Here is a 17,316-nt window from a genome sequence, read left to right as displayed (position 1 = left end):
CCCTTGCCAGAGTCGCTTCTCCACATGCTCTCATGGATAAGCCCCTAGCAGGGCCCCTCAGCAGCTGGGCTGCTTGCTGACTACTTATCAAGGACAACAGATGGAGAATGACCACCCCCTGATACAACTTCATTCTTACTTCTGTTAAAACAAACATTTTTTGTTTGTTTGTTTGTTTGTTTGTTTGTTTGTTTTTATCGTAAACAAGTGGATTAAAGCAACTTCCAGTAAGTCATAAATGACAGGATTCGAAATCTTGTTAAACCTCCATACAACAAATAGTAACAGAGGGTCAAGTCAGAGAATGAGTATAAAGGACCCAAGGGCAAGGACAGCGGCAGGGGAAAGGAATGTGGGAAGGACATGGACAGGGCAGAGAGAGGAGAGCAATGGGGGAGAATGGGGACAGCTAGAATTGAGCAACAATTAACAAATAAAATAATAAAATAAAATACAGAAAAAAGGAATCAGAAACACAAACACACAATATTTAAGAGAACCAACACAAATTTGCCACCTTAGATTTCACAAATTACATTGATTTATTGTTGGTCATATAATATGAGCAGACACTCAAGAGAGAGGTGTGGACTAGATCATAAATAGCTTTGAAATAATGTCAAGTAGGTTTTTCTAAGGACAATGAAAAGCTTCTTTAAAAGTTTTGAGGCGTGGAATAGTTATCTTTATTGCCACACTAAAACATGCAAGAGTATTAAAGTGTGAGTACATGTAATAGTTATTAAAAATACTTGTATATATATTGTATTTGTTGAAAAGTTTACAATTTATAGGACTATGATTGAATAATTTCACTTATATTTCAGATTTTATGTTTGCATAGTATATCCCTCAGAACATTTTTGGCCATATATTTTTAATAAATGTATTTCATTGAAGACTTTTAGGATGGATTTTCATGTTTTCATTTTGCCATGAATAGTTTAATTCAGTGAAAGTGGCTTCACTTCAAAACGCATAGTATTTTATACATTCAGAAAATGCTCTATTAGACATGTTGCTTATTTTTTAATAAATAAAGATAGGGAAATATTTGATGATGATGAAGTTCAGGATATTTTTCATATTTTATGCCCTTGAGTACTCATTTGCTCAGTGAGAATTTCTCTATATAAAGATTAATTTCTCAGCACAAAGTCTTTAGGGCAGTGTTATATTTAACAAATCTACTTTCTTTTAAAAGTGAGAAATCCATCCCCAGGTATATTTTTGTTCAGCATGCATGCATATGTGAAAGAATGGCTGAAATCACCAATAAGTACAGAGAGGGACCCCTAGGGCAAATGTTAAACACACACTTGAAGATATAAATAACAACAGCAAACAAGGTGCTGACCGATTTTTCACTCAAGAAGTAACTTATATGTGACTTATTAGGAAATAAACTATTGCCTTCTCTGGTTTTATATTTTATATTTTGTAAGCATATAGAGCTCAATGGAACCTACACTTGCTTGGGCCACTGGCAAAGTATGTGAGTGATAAAAGGCAAAAAGCATTTAAAGTATTTAAAATTTGTTTTTCTGTTTATCTATTACAAATATGTTCATTGAACAATATTTAGAAAATGTTGCTCAATGAGGAAGAAAATTATTTGTGTCTCATACCCTGACCTGAGGTAACTATCAAAACAATTAATGATATTTTATTGGGTGCCCCTCCAATTATTTTAACATCTTTCTTCATTTTAACACTTGTCATGTATATATATATATACATGTCATATACATGTATATATATGTCATCACATATATATGTGTGTGTAAAATATGTATGTCTTCTAAAAATATTATTAAAATGTGCATTTTTATAATTTGATTTATAACTATATCAAGCATTTTGAGAAAAGATTTAAAATATGTTCTAAAGAAAATGAGTTGAGCCCTAGAGGGTATGGTTCAGCTGGATGGAGCTTTGTCCCATAAAACAAAATGTCACTGGTTCAGTCCCAGGTCAGGGCACACGCCTGGGTTGTGCAGTGGTCCCAACCTTGTATGAGTAAGAGCTCATACAAGAGGCAACCAATTAACGTTTCTTTCTAACATTGATGTGTCTTTCCCTTTTTCTCTCCATCCTTTCCCCTCTCTCTAAAGTCAATGAGCATGTCCTCAAGTGAGGAACAGAAAAAATAAACAAAGGAAAAGAAAATGAAGCTACAATTACATTTTATTTTATTCAAACTTAATAGTACTATCTTAATAGTACTGTAGAGAATTAGATGTTGTATTTGTAGGCAACCAAACCATGGTTAAATTTAAAATAAAAACATGTTTCTCTGTCCTGTGATTTTTCAGTTACTAATGTCAGCTTGAGTGAAATGACATTTTACCTCAGATATGTGAACAGGTTTTCAGCCTCTCAATGGATATCACCTTACTCTTCGCTAAATGGCCCTGTACTCATTGTATATACAGAACAGGAGTAAAACTTCAATCTTGTTGCTTAAAAGTAATGGCATTTAAAAAGCTCCATTCCTTAGTTACTAGCCAACCTTTAAGTGTCGAAGGTTGTTTTTGTTTGCTTTTGTTTTGTAGTAGACAATAGTAAAACTCATTCAGATCATTACTAAATATTATTCGAGGGAAATTTCACAGAAGAGAGCAGAATGGGTGAATTTTTCTCAAAATAATGGTTTAAGTATGTGATCTTTCAAGATTAAAGAAAACAATGACACTTTGTAGACTGAGTTTTAGATGGAGATCCCATTTAGAAAGTAGGGAAACAACATTATTGAAACTAAGTGGAAAGTGTTTGAATTTCAAGAGTGGTAATTGCTCAGACCTTGCATATAAGTTTCAGACAAACTGATAGACACAATTTGGGAATCAGATAAATGGAGAATAAAATCAGCAGTATTATCTAATACAGTGTATAACCTAAGTTTGAGGTCTATTGGCCCTCAAAGTGGCCTTCCTTGCCTCTCTTCCCAAATTTTACTCACTTCTGAGTAACAGAAAAATCTGTACCCCTCAAAGACTAACCCCCGCATTACAGAAAAGGAAATTAATACTTCAGCCTTGAGAGCAGCTCTCCAAAAAATGTAATCTGCAACGGCCTATGCAATATACACCTTCTCCCATCTCTGAAATATTAAAAAATGTCCTTTAGGAAAGACTATGTGACATGTGAACAAAAGATGCAAATGTTTTCCCATACCTTTTCCTCCTGAAGAGTACACCCCAATGGCATGCTCAATTCCTCCAAGAAACGAAAAAAAAAAAAACTTGCTGTGAACACATTTAATTTTAGGGACATCTAGAAGGCTCTCTTGTCCTCAAAAACATATGAGGTCCACCAGAAGTTTCATTATCACTCCATTGTATATCTAACCTTTGCCTATACACTACTTACTTCTCTCAGAAACACAGAAAAGTTAAACCAGGTTGCTAGCAATAAGATTTCTTTATCAAGGGATAAAATGATTACTTTGGCACATTGAAATTGTTTGTTTCCAACTCTTTGACTAATTTGAAGAGTAACTCATTTTATTTATAAACAAAAACACTGGTACTGTTACTGTCAATATTTAGCTAATTACTAATAAGGAAAAGGCTGAAAAGAGAATTAGACATTGAGCTTAATCAACTGGGAAGCATGATCTCAGTCTGCTTCCCCAGGAAGCAGCTGCAGCTTCACACCCCAGGGAATTGTAGCATTACTCCACCAAAGGGATTAACACCCCTCCTCCTTGCCCCTCTGTGGTACCAAAATGTTGGGGGGTGCTCAGGAGAGGTGCTTGACCAGAGAGGCCAATCTAACTAGGGGGTGAACCTATCAAAAACGCACAAAAATTAGAAAGTTGACTGGCCAATTTTAAAAAGCTTCTGGTCTTTCCCAAACCCAAGCTGATATAATCCAAGGGAAACAGAGAAGCTCGCTCTCTCTCTCCTGTTCACGATGCACACTGGCCCCGTGCATTCGCACATCCTCTCTCCATAGCCACCTGGCCTTAGCGACTGCACAGCCCATGGCCATGGGGACTCCACATACAGGCTGCAGCAGGGGGCCTGAGCAACACAGCGCAGCAATGGACTGCAGCTGGAAACAAAGGCCATTAGCCAGAAACTGGACTGGACTGGACTGGACTGGACTTTAGTAGGGGGAAGAAACTCTTAGCAGAGGTCTTCATACTGGCTCACTGAAGATAAGATTGGACCTTTTCCATGGCAGGACGGACAATGATGGGATATTGGGAAGTCAGGAGGGGAGCCCACCTTAATTACATCATCAGTAAAGTTTGTTATGGAATCCCATCCTGGTGTGCAGGTGTCTGGAAATTTTTTTCCTCGTGACACCACCAGAATTCCACTTATACTGATGATGGGAACTGTGTGGGTGTTATAGGTGTCATACATTGCTCTTTTCTCATTCGTCCTCTTTCCATTCACTATGTTCTTTAATTTAAACCCGGAAGACCAATCAGTATAGAGGTCTCCTCAAAAGCATGTTGAATGTTTTTGGGAAATGGCAGGATATCTATTTGCGTTGCTGAATTTAAATGTTAACAGGCAAATGCTTCTCAGTTCTGGTAACCTAGATGGAAATGCAGATGGCCTGAAATGGTGGTGGTTTACAAAAGTCCGGGTGGTCCGGCCTATGAACTTGGAAGCAGAACAGTGAGTGGTATGAGAGACGTTACTGCAAAATATTTGTTCTTTAAGATGGTTCCTATTTTCCTAAGAACTGCTTGGGGTTTCTGTCCCTTAAAGGTGCAGAAGAATTTTTATAGATGTAGAGAAAAATATATCTAAGATTTCCACACACTTTTATGTTGTATAAATTGTATTCCTCTAAGCAGCTTGCAGCCAAGAGGCATGCATTCCATTCCTTAGTGATACATTTCTACTCCACTACCTTCAGATAACATTATGGAGCTCTTTCTAAATTGGATACAGGGCTTAGCTATCAGAATCCCCAGGTGTACCAAGCTCTTGAAAAATGATGAGAACTCGGAGGTGGGTGGCAGGAACTGACTCTTTCGCTCACTGGCTACTTATTCTGGCTTCTAAGCTCCTGAGAAGGACAAGTTTATTACATTTTTTCTTATTTAACTTTACAGTCATCACTCACCAAGAATTTGCCTTGTTTCAGGTATATTTTTATGCCTTTGTTTTCAAGGAGTTTGTAGTTCTGTTCCTAATAATCATAAAATGTCCATTTAATTTTGAACATTTATGTACCCAGCTCATAAGAGTTAATGAGTACATCAAGGGGAGGATTTTTAAAAAGCTAGACAATTTATTACTTCCTATGCCGTTGATAGGTTACCAATGCTAAAGGATGCTAAAGTATTTGTATAGCTTTGATGAACATGAAGTCGTCATGACCTAGATAAAAGTAAGTTTGTTTGAGATAATACATTAATATTTTTCCTTCCAATGCTTCTATTTTTCTAAACATGATTAAGTGCAGACAGAGCCAAGCTCAAGTATTTTACCAATGCATTGTGATATCCCTAATCTCTTCTGTCTTTAATTTCTCACCCAGTGACTTCAGATGAAATCTCCCATGTACCTGGTAAAATTAAAATAAAAGCTTATTAATAATTATTTAAGTAAATTAAAAAGCAGATACATTTTTGCCTAATATGTTTATTTTTATCCTTACATAACATAAAATTTCATAATTTGCACCCTTCTCGGGATACTTACTGTCTTTTCATAATCTTGATGTACCACTTTGGTGAACTCCTTCCACCACCATCCCATACTTCCATACAGTGTGCAAACCTTGAAAAGCTTGTCTTGCCTTTAATGACACCCCACAGTCTTGGTTCTGTTCATACCCTGGCACTCATCAGGGTCTTGTCAAAGACATATGGTGCATTCTAGTGAAATAAATGAGAAAAATGTAAATAATGTAACTAAAGAACCATTTTTTAAAAATGGGGAAATATCTGGGAATGATTTAAAAAACTTAGAAACTTACCTGTCTCCCATGTCCCCTATCAGTGGTTAGCCTGGGCTGGGAGCAATGAGGTGACTAACAAGTAACCCACTGTGACAAGTCAGGAAGGATGCCACAGAAATAAATTTCCTGACTTTACTCACCTCCCTCCATGTGATCTCCATTGACTGAAGCCAAAGGGAAACCAGTCGGCAAGAGCATTCTGGGTATTACATAATTTGTAACCCAGACAAGGACATTATTGAGAATGGAAGAGTGTGCTATTAAAAATTAAACTGGAATTATAGGCATAACTAGTCCTCACACTTTGATTTCAGGATATAAGCCAGTGTAGAGTTGAGTGAACAACAGATATGCAAATATTCAATTCAACTTCTCTGTTCATCTCCTCAACCCCAAGGGTTTCTCTTCATAATTGTATTCCTAAAACTTTGTTATTCTCAGAGATCTATCCCTGGCCAACATGCAACCTCACTCCATATCACTCCTCGGGTGACTCAGATATTTCAGAGACTTTTTCATGTTTTGAAATGATCTTAAAACTGATGTCCTCTTAATGAAATATGCCACAGTTATCCTACAGTTAGATTTATAAATGCCTATTGTTTCCTTGTAAGTATTATCCTTCTCTTATAAGATATAGTAATTCTGCTGTTGGTATCACCCTCCATCTAAGCCACAAGCACAGAGGTATATAAAATGTACGTAAAAAATTTGATCTCCATTTAGCTGGCACTTGTGTCCATCAAATGCCTTTGAATGTGGGCTACAGAACATAGTTCTTTTTAATGAATTTTAAGTGATCCTGATAAATTTTTCATTCTAATAGGAGCTTCTAGATGAGAAACAGTCTATTGTATTTCCTTCTTCTAAAGAGAGAAAACAAGATTGTTTATTGGATATTAAAATAGCATTTTTATATGAATAGATCTTTGAGGGACTTGGATTTATATGTTTTCAAGTAAGAGTATGATGATGTATAAAAAATTAATTGTTTTAAATCAAGACACTTGTTTATCATCAATTGCAAATCTTGTTGGCTTTTGTAATTATGAATTTTATGAAAATTAATTATTCTTAATTGAATTAAAATTTAAAATATGAACATATTTATAATTCCATTGTTTTAGTTAGTCTATTCAAACTAATCAAAGTCTAACTCAGGGATAATATAGAGCCATTTTATGCAGTTTGCATTAATGTAATCCTTTAGTATTTCCTTTCTAATAATTATTAGGTGGGCCATTTTTTGGATGGGATAATAACAGTAAGATTGATTAGAGTAAGAGCAGCTATGAACCCCCACAATATGCTTGTCACAATTCCACCCCATGGGCCACTCTAGGTTCATTCACTAGTCCCACCAGCCCTGCACAGAAGGTACTGTTTTTGTCCCCTCAAGGAGACAGAAGCACTGAGAGACTCTTGGTCATCTAAGCCCAGAATTATAAGGAAATTTGTCTTTTATCCCAAATTTAAGTATGTGTTATCAAAAGCAGAGATGTTTTGATGTGTTTAAAGGATTCCCAGAGACATGCATGAAATACATACCTCTCTTTATTACAAACGGAGACGTTTCACTGCACAGAGCAGGAGACGGTGAAGTTTTTACAGCTGGAGGAGCACTTCACTGGGGACTCACTCGATGGGCCTTCTACTCCTAATCAGCTCCAAGGCACCTCTTATGTATTAAGTGAAAGACACATGTGCTTGGGCTTTGCATTCAGACACACCCGGTTCCATTTACTACTTTCCACTCACGTGACTACACCTTACACTAATATGAAGAAAACCACTGGAATAAAGATTGTAGTCTTGTAATTATGAAGTCTTAGCCACATGTTTACAAGCAGCAGCCAACTGAAAATAGAAATATGTAAATGTATTCACAATGTAAATATGCATAATCATTGAAACCAAGAAATTTTTGCAATTAAAAGGAGCTAAAATTTTATAGGGGTCATTCATGGTGGCTCTCTTTCTCTGCACTATTAAATATATGTGAATATTCGCCTATTATTAGCATAATTTGACCTTTACTGGTATTTCTAAATGAAAAGTTATAAAAAATACCGATCTTCATACCAAATAGCGTATCATTAGGCTATAAAGTAAATTAAGAATTGTATTGAAACAATGAACATAAAAGTTATAAATTAATCTATTTATTCATATGCATTATTATAACTATTTTTATTCTATACCATACTGATGTTGAGATAAAGGCCTATAGTCTTTTAGATTATTTCTAGTAAAGATAAATTTATCTAATTTTTTACAATTCCGAATTAGAGAGAGAGAAGGGAAAAACAAAATTTGTGTTAGTATCTAAATTAGAAAAAATTATATTAAGTGAACAAATTTGAGTTAATAATTCAATTATCAACCATCAGAATATCAGTAGACAAATTTTCTCCTATATCTACTTCTTCAAATATTAACAAAGATTTGGGTTTAATAGTACCACTTATAAACTGCATTTATTCTCAAGAGATCAAAAATGTGCAGATGTCGTATACTAGAATATAAGTGGGTGTCATTACATTATTTGAAGGACTTCACCAAGGGTGTGTGTGCTTAATTGAAAGCAATCATGTAAATAAGATATTATTTCCTAAAGACCAATCAAATTAAATAATTCCCTGAGGTCAAAATGACTAGGAAATTCCTGATATCTGAAGTCCAGTTTGTCAGACTCTACAGCATATCTGGATTTAAAGCTATTTGCTGAACTTCATGGGCATTTGACATGCAAATTGTGTAATTATAAATCTGTGAACACAAGCCAATTCAGAATGGCCTTCTCAATTGTGGTTAATTTTGAAATAGCACTTCTTGGATATCTTTAGATGATATTGAGTTTCCCTCTAATTTCTGTTGTTTTCTAGTTCATCACCCCTCCCCCTTTGAATTTACTAATGTGGATGGATGCACTAACCAGAGCTGTTTAAAAAAAATGAGATTTCTGCAACCATGTACACACTTTTGCTGGCATTTTGAATATTCAGGATGAATATCTAGAAATTTGGGACTTAAACATGTTTTTTATGTGTTCTGTCTTGTTGAATGGAATTGGAAGTACGTTCTAAATAATTCACAAGTTTCGAACCTCTTTGCAATAGCCGGTTCTGCCCTGGGCTTTTATTATACAGACTAAAGAGGCCATTGATGCTGAACGACAATGTACTGATTTCTACAGCTGCAGAGGAAAGAGCCAGCACACAGAAGAAAAATGATGTGACTCTGTGGAAAAGAAGTTTCACCGTATTTCTGTCTTGCCGTGGAATTGCCGCTGCTAATATTTATTTTCAGGAAGTATGACTCTCGGGCTTCAGAACTAGGTATGCAAGAAATGTCACCTGTCTTTACCCTCTAACAATCAAGTAAAGTTGGACTTGGTGGTCTTATTCTGATGGACTCACAGAAAATTGGGGGGTGCCTTTCTTTAGCCATCAGAACTGTATGCAACTATGGAATTTACAAGACTCTAAGCCATTTGTCATTTGTGATCTAATTTCACAGAGATAACTAATTTTCCTCTCTTATGTGACATTTTCAGTTCTGCCACCTCTATGCTGCTTCTGGTCCATATTCAAGAATCTGAAAATTTCTTGATTCTGGCTATGATTCTGTGTCCAAAAAGATCACACTCCTCTCTTATCAGAGACCCTGTCAATGTTCTTGGGACCCTCCAGGAAGCACAACTGCTCACATCGAACCACAACCTACAGCCCTCTCCCTCCTTGCCCCAGCCTAGTGTAACATCCACATACCCTGTCTTGGCATATATAATGCATTCCTGTGTATAGTGCACACCCACACTTTTAAAAAAATTTTAGTTTTAATTTTTAATTCAATTTTTATTTATTTATATTTAGGAACAAAATCAACTATAATATTCCAGGGTATTATTTTGCATATGGATATTGTTATTGCCTTCTAGAGGTACACTTTTAATGCATAAGCATTAATTAAAAATTAAAAACATTTATATTGATATGGAGTTAGTACTACCCACGTAAAATGCTCATCCTTATTATTTCATAAAAAATTTGGACAAAAAAGTGCACATTATGCATGGCAAAATACAGTAATATATTTGAAGTGCCTATGGAGATAAATAGATAAATAAAAGGCTACACATGGATATCCAAAACATTATCCAGCTATATTTTCATGCAGTATATTTATTGTAAAAACTTACATTCCTTTCAGATGTACTTTTCAAAATGGTCAGATTGAGATTTCCTTAGTAAGCAAAGCTTTCCCTAAAGTAAAAGCAGTAACTCAAATTGCACACTTGTTTGTTTTGCATGCCTGGTTTTGTGACAGAGATTAAAATTTGCTAAATTATGAATGCTAAAAAGTAGAATCATAAAAACTGGTGAGGGTGGTTGCTGAAAACTTTGGGAGGGGCATTATGGACTGAATGTTTATGTTACCCCCAATCCACATGTTAAAATCTAATCCCCAACATGAAGATATTAAGAGAGGAGGCTTTCAGGAGTAATTAGGTCATGAGGATGAAGCCTCATAAGAGGGATTAGTGCCCTTATTAGAAGAGGCCAGAGGACTATCTCTCCCTCTTTCTGCCATTTGAGGACACAATGGAAGACAGCTGCCTGCACACTGAAGGGGAACTTCACCACAGCCTGACTATGCTGGCATCCTTGTCTTGAACTTCTGGTAACCATTTCTACACCACCTGCCAGAAGAGTGAAACTTTTACAGATAAGCAATCAAATCACCAGGGGAAACAAATTCCTCAAATGCATGTCTGTTCCCCCTTTTCATGAACTATCTGTGTTGTCTAGAGTGACTTTACCTAACCCCATTTTTAGGATCTGGATTTTCCTTTAGTAAACTTGTAGGGACTTTCTGTACGGAGCAGTGCACCTAACCTCCATGCAACCACTGACACGTCTGCAAACTAAACATGGCTGCTATCACAGCTATCTGAAATTTTGCCATATGGGTTTATAGTCAAAAAGTAGAAAGCACAATTTCCAGACAAGGTATTCTTGAAGAGAGTGCTAACATAAAATGGTATGAGTAAGATAAAAAAGTGAAAAACAATGTTTAAATATTTGCAATCTGTCAGTAGTCACTTGAAATTTCAAGGGACTTTTTGTTTAATATTTGAATTCCTATTTTATTTTCTGTATTGCTTCTTACAATATAAAAATGTGTATAATTTTGCTACTTTTTGCCCAAGATTTACTTTCATAAGAAATTAAATGTGTTAAATAAACAGATCTGGTTTTAATCATTAATTCTTTTTCTTTGAGAAATAGTATTTTTTAATTTATTTATCTTTAGAGGGGAAGGGAAGGATAGAGGGAGAGAAATATCAATGTATAGTTGCCTCTCATGTGTCCCCTGCTGGGAACTAGCCTGCAACCCAGGTATGTGCCCTGACTGGGAATCAAACCGCGATACTCTGGTTCGCAGGCTTGCGCTCAATTTACTGAGCTACACCAGCCAGGGCTAATCATTAATTCTTGAATAAAATGTGTCCTTGACAGGATTTCTTCCACCTCTTCAGTTACCTCACACAAGAATTTCACCTTTAATGTTACACATCAAAAACAAAGCAAAATAAAACATACCATTATGTGAAGAATAAAAAATGATACAACTGTATACACAATAACGCCATGCCTTTCACATGTATCCATTCTATTTCTTCTTCTTAGAAGGCCCTCCATCTCCTGATTGGGAAAAAGTAGAATATTAAAAACTGGTGAAGGAGATTACTATTCATAAAAACTATGGGAGGAGTGTTTTGGACTGAATGTTAATGTCGCCTCCTAATTCATCTTTGAATGAACACCATTCACCATCTTTCCTCCAACCCACATTTAAGCATCCTTCAAAACTCAGAAGGGGTTACTTATCTGGAATCAGGAGGGATACTTCCCTTCATCTCTAGGTCACATATTTCTCTGTGGCAGAGACCTTGAGTTGCTCTTGTGAACTGGCTGATGTAGAAGGCTGCATAAAAGGCCATAATTAAGCATGGGGCATGGCTTAGTCACATGAAGAAAGCTAGAAAACTAATGTTCCTTATATATGCAAAAAATAATTGTTAAACATGTTCCTTCAAGTATCTTAAATGTAGACCATGCACTGACCAAGGCCATAGTGTTATAAGAAATGGAAGAGAAGACTGAGCATATTGGTGTGTAATGGCTGCTTTTGGCTACTGTTTAAAAAAGAAAAAGAAAACTACAAGAGAAATTATTTCAATCTACATACAGCAATACAATGAAATAGGAATGCATCTTAAATTATCTGAACAGCCTATATCTGGAGACTATATGCAATAAGACTTATGCTTCATGGAAGTTAGGAGCACTGTGAAAGAGATTGGATTAAGAGTGTGCCTTTTAATCTTAGGCTCATTGCTCTACATGGATTCAACAAAGGGAGGAAGAGGGATTTCCTTAAAGTCAGAACTTTTCTTCTTAAAACCAGGGCAGCTGATCTGCCCTCTAATGGGGAAGCCCAAACATAATTAAATAATTAAATACTACTAGCCTTCAAGTTTAAAAGGTATGCCTAGACTAGATCTTTTATAGTAATTTCTAAAAAAAATGTAATTGGTGAAAGCAAGTTGCCTAATGCCAAAGGAATATTATGCAACTCTTGGATCCCCAATGCTATTTAGAACCCCAGGAGTCATACCTCTCACTTACTTCAGATGAGAACATGAAAGACAGTAGACATGGTCCCAATGGCAAAAGCAAGGACCACCAAGGATGATAAATAATGGCCCTTTGTCCCAAAATATAGAACCTGAGGCAACCAGATGAACTAAACACTGCTTTCATTTCCTGCCCATCAAAATTTGATATTTTATAGGTGACAATTTCTATGACTCCTATATATTTCACATACTCACATTTTCTGAATTCAAATTTTTGAAATTTTTTATTACTACTACTCAATATTGTTCTTCCTTCAATATTGTGTATTGTGTATTGCAATATTGTGTATTATGTGTATATTGGGGAGTGGGGCAAGCAAATATGGTTATTATTTTGCAAGCCAACAGACTATAAACAGCAATATTCAGATACTATGGAGTGGATCGTGCAACATTCTCTAATCCTGGCTGCTGAAGTGGATGCAAAAGCAGGTGGGGTTTTGGGTTGCCCATCTGGAGAAAAGGCTAAGTATACATGTGCAAAGGTGGGTATGCATGAGTATTTGATGAGGTGAATTTCAGCAGAGAATGATTGTTCTCACAATATGCTTTTCCTTTATTTCATAGTAATATGGTATTAAACTTTTCTAATCCCTGGAATACAATGAAAGTGGTGTTCATCACAAACCAAAAGGCTAACTAATGAATCCCTGAATCTTACACTGTGGCTGAGGTTGTATAATTCTGTAATCAGAACTGGCAAAGCTTATCCCTGATACCTTCACTTCCTGATTGTGACAGAGGTAAAAATTTTCTTGGTAAACTGGTTCCAAGTTGTGTTTCTGGAAATAGTTCTTAAATACTCAATGATACCCCAGACCCACACTGTTCAGTTGTGATGAACACATGAAATATTGGTGTTCCAAATTGAGATGCACTATAAATGTGAAAAACAGAACAGATTTCTAAGACCTAGTACAAAAAAAGTAAAATATCTCTCATATTTGTGTAGTAAATTTCAACATTACATATTGAAATAAAAATATTTCACATTAGGTTATACATTATAGAAATTTTATCTTATTCCTTGTATTTCATAATATGACTACTACATAAGTTAAAATTATACATATGGGTTACATTATATTTCTGTTGGGCAGAACTGCCGTAGATGTTCTAAGATTATTTTCAACTCAGTGTTCTGTTAAGTTCCCTGGTTCCACTCTTGCAAGAGATAATCTTATACATGCTATCTTAGAAAAGAGAAAAAAATTCACCTCACTTAGAATCTTAAAAATTCTTTTTAAAACTTTCTCAAAAAATACAACTTAGAAAGAAATCCATTTTGAAAAAAACATTTCTTAAAATATCAGTCATATCACATTGCCTAAAACATAAATAAAATGCACCTATAGATGTTGAGTTAAAATATAGACATTCAACAATATATGTGCGTTCTTAAACCTCCTGATGTGCCAAATAAATTACATAAATTAGTACTGTTAATTACTCTTCTAAGGGCAATGTCAAAATGATAGATGGATAATTCTGATTATTGAATTTTCTCTGTCAAGCATAGAAGAATGAGTTGGATCAATTCGACCACAGTGATTTTTTGATGTACCCAATGTTTTCATCAATATTTTTTGGTCCTTTCCTCCTCTATTAGTTTCCTTACCATGATAATCATTAAAATAAATAGCTCACCATATCTGTTGGTTGTTAAGCTGGATTTTCAAATAATCATAAAAAAGGAATGAAAAAGTAATAGGCATCAATTAGCACCATATTTATTGTACTACACAGCTTTTGTTCCTGTCCATTTCTGTGTCTTTTAAGCACAGCAAATCACAAAATACTTGAACATAACCAATATGTTTTAACCCTTGCTTCTTACATATTCAACAGGGAATATTCTCAATCAGTATTTCCTATATATGCTGGTCATTTTTTTATGAAAGAAAAAATATGATCTTTTACTGTTGAACAAAATGATGATACTAATTAATTTATAACAAGTAAAATAAGGAGTTATCAGACTTCTATATGGCTGGGAGAGGTTGAGGCGCTCAACTGACTTCAGGGAAAACAAGAATTAACACTTCTGACTTGTAGCTGTCATCTAAATCCAGTCTCTTAGACTAAGAAAATATAGTCCAGAAGTTAAAACCCAAATGAAAAATGTTGAAAAGACAGCAGTTCTAGAAGCTACAATGGCAAATATGAATGATCTATCTAGATGAGCAATCCATCCCGAATAATTTACCCATCACCTAAATAGCAAGAGAGAATGTTGGCAGCATTTCATGGGCTATGTTTGATTGGATTACAGGATTCTTTTCTTATTAAATCCCTGAAGTTTTATCTGGGGGGAGTTGGGGTGGTATGATATACTGCCTCAGATAGTTAAAGAAATTTCCACTAAATAGATAGGCTGTTACTAAGAGATGTGAAAGGAAAAAACACAAGAAAAACTACTGATCACGCTACTGTTCACTCTACTCACAGAATACCTCACTTTTTACACTTCTGGTGACAAAGTATGTGCATTTTATTTTTCTCATACCAAATACTTATTTAACTCCAGCTTGTTGTCCTATAATTCAATTTCATTCTGACACTACTTACCTAGAGTTAGCATCAGATTCTGCAGATTAATAGATTAGTGAACAAGCCTCACAAGACTACCCACGCCCCATACACATAGTTCAGATGCCAATCTTGTGATTGCAGTTGCCAGGTTGTTACCTGTACTTCTGACAACTAAATATAAATTAAAGGCTCCCAGGACCTCCTCATTGGGTTTGATTAGTTTGCTAGAGTTTCTCCCAGAACTCAGGAAAACAGTTTACTTACTAGGCTATCAGTTATTATAAAAAGATATAACTCAAGAAGAGCTACACAGAAGAGATCCATAGGGTAAGGTACATGGGAAAATACTGAGAACCCCCATGCCCTCTCCTGACACATCACCATACCTGCACCTCCCCATGTTCACCAACTTGGAACCTCTCTAAACCACCCTGTAGTTCAGGGATTTTTATGGAATCTTCATTATTTAGGCATGTTTAGTTAAATCACTTGTTGTTAGTGCTTCCATCAATCTCCAGTTTCTCTTCCTTCCTTGGAGGTCAAAGGGTGAGGATAAGGCTGAAAGTTCTAACCCTAAAACCACAGGGCTGGTTCTCCTGGCAAAGAATTTCCATCCTTATGGGCCTTCCAAAACTCTCTACATGAACATAAACTCAGGTATGGTTGAAAAAAGTTTGTTATGAATAACAAAAGCTACCATTACCTCATTTATCACCTAGATCATTCCAAATTTGGGGAGAGCTCTGCCCAAGGAACTGAAACTGACACCAAATATATATTTTTAATTATAAATCACAGTATCCCAGTATGTCAAAAATACAAAGATGAGGAAAGCAAGGGAAGGGGACAAAGTATTAAGACGACTGGATGGGGGAAAAAAACTACTTTGTACTAGAGCTAACAACCACATTATCTTGTATGAGCCTGAGTGTGTCAGCAAAGGAAGAATAAACAAGAATACTTTATAAAGTAAGAAAACACATTCTTTATTGCTACTCTAGTTTTCAAATAATTCTTAAAAAAGTTACTTATGCAAATCACATTTACTGACCATCTAGTACTGCCTTCTCCACCTGACATTGATTTTAATGTTCTGGATAACAAAAATAATACTGAAGTAGTTCCTGTCCTCTAGGATCATGTACTTTTATTGACTTACACTCGAAGAAATCAGCATATGTGTTCAGTGTTAATTACTCTTCTTTTGGGCAATTGCACGTTGCCATTTTTCTATTTGGTTGGTTTAATGTTGTGATGCATTTGCTTTCTTGCAGCCATTTTAAAAATACAGAGAGTCACCAAATTAGACAATGGCTCTTGACATCAATATGATAGTCTTTATTATCTCTGACTTGGTAGTTGATTTTTGCCACCCTACATATCGGTTCTAAGCTAACCTCAACACTATTTAGGTTTAGTTTCTCAAAAAGTTGTAAAGTTCTGTTCAGCTTAACAATAAGCTAGACATGTGAAGGTACCAACTGCTTATTTTTCAAGTTAGATCCTTCATTCCTTTCTTTTTCCTTCCTTTATTGCTTTCTCCCCTTTTTTTGGAAGTGTATTTCACTTAGTTACTTTATGAAATCAGTGTAGGTGTTTAATGGTAGCAGCAACCACAGAAGTTATTTAAGTTAAGAAGCATATGTGGTCCATAGATTTGTATACAACTTATTTAGATAATAATGAGTATGCTTCTAATTTTGAATGGTTTTTGACATAAAGTATGAGTATAGTATTATTAGAGAGGATTCTTTAAGTTCTTTTTCTGAAATCCAATGACTTAATATTATGTTAAATTTTAAATACACAATACTCTGCTGAAACCCTTCCTTTCCCTCACATGCACGCCCTTGAAAACAGGCAGGTGTGCACACACACCTCACAGCCTTCAGGAATCTCTACTTTCTCTGGGTACTGAAACACTGAATGATTTATGAACCCACTCTTTGAAGAGTGTATTTTTTTCCTTTGGGCACCTACTGTGATAGAAAACATTCCTGAGATAATTTTCCCTGTGATTAAAGTCTTAGATTGCTGAGAAAATATGAGAGATTTTAAAGCCCTTCTTTAAAACGTTAGGTTCAACTCTTTCTATATGAAATTACAGTGTGAATGAAAACATTTGGCTATTTGAAAGAATAGTTCCA

Source organism: Artibeus jamaicensis, unplaced genomic scaffold (genome assembly GCF_021234435.1).
Source record: "Artibeus jamaicensis isolate MK-2021 breed Jamaican fruit bat unplaced genomic scaffold, CSHL_Jam_final scaffold_474, whole genome shotgun sequence".
Taxonomy (NCBI): Eukaryota; Metazoa; Chordata; class Mammalia; order Chiroptera; family Phyllostomidae; genus Artibeus; species Artibeus jamaicensis.
Note: the sequence above shows the minus strand (reverse complement) of the source record.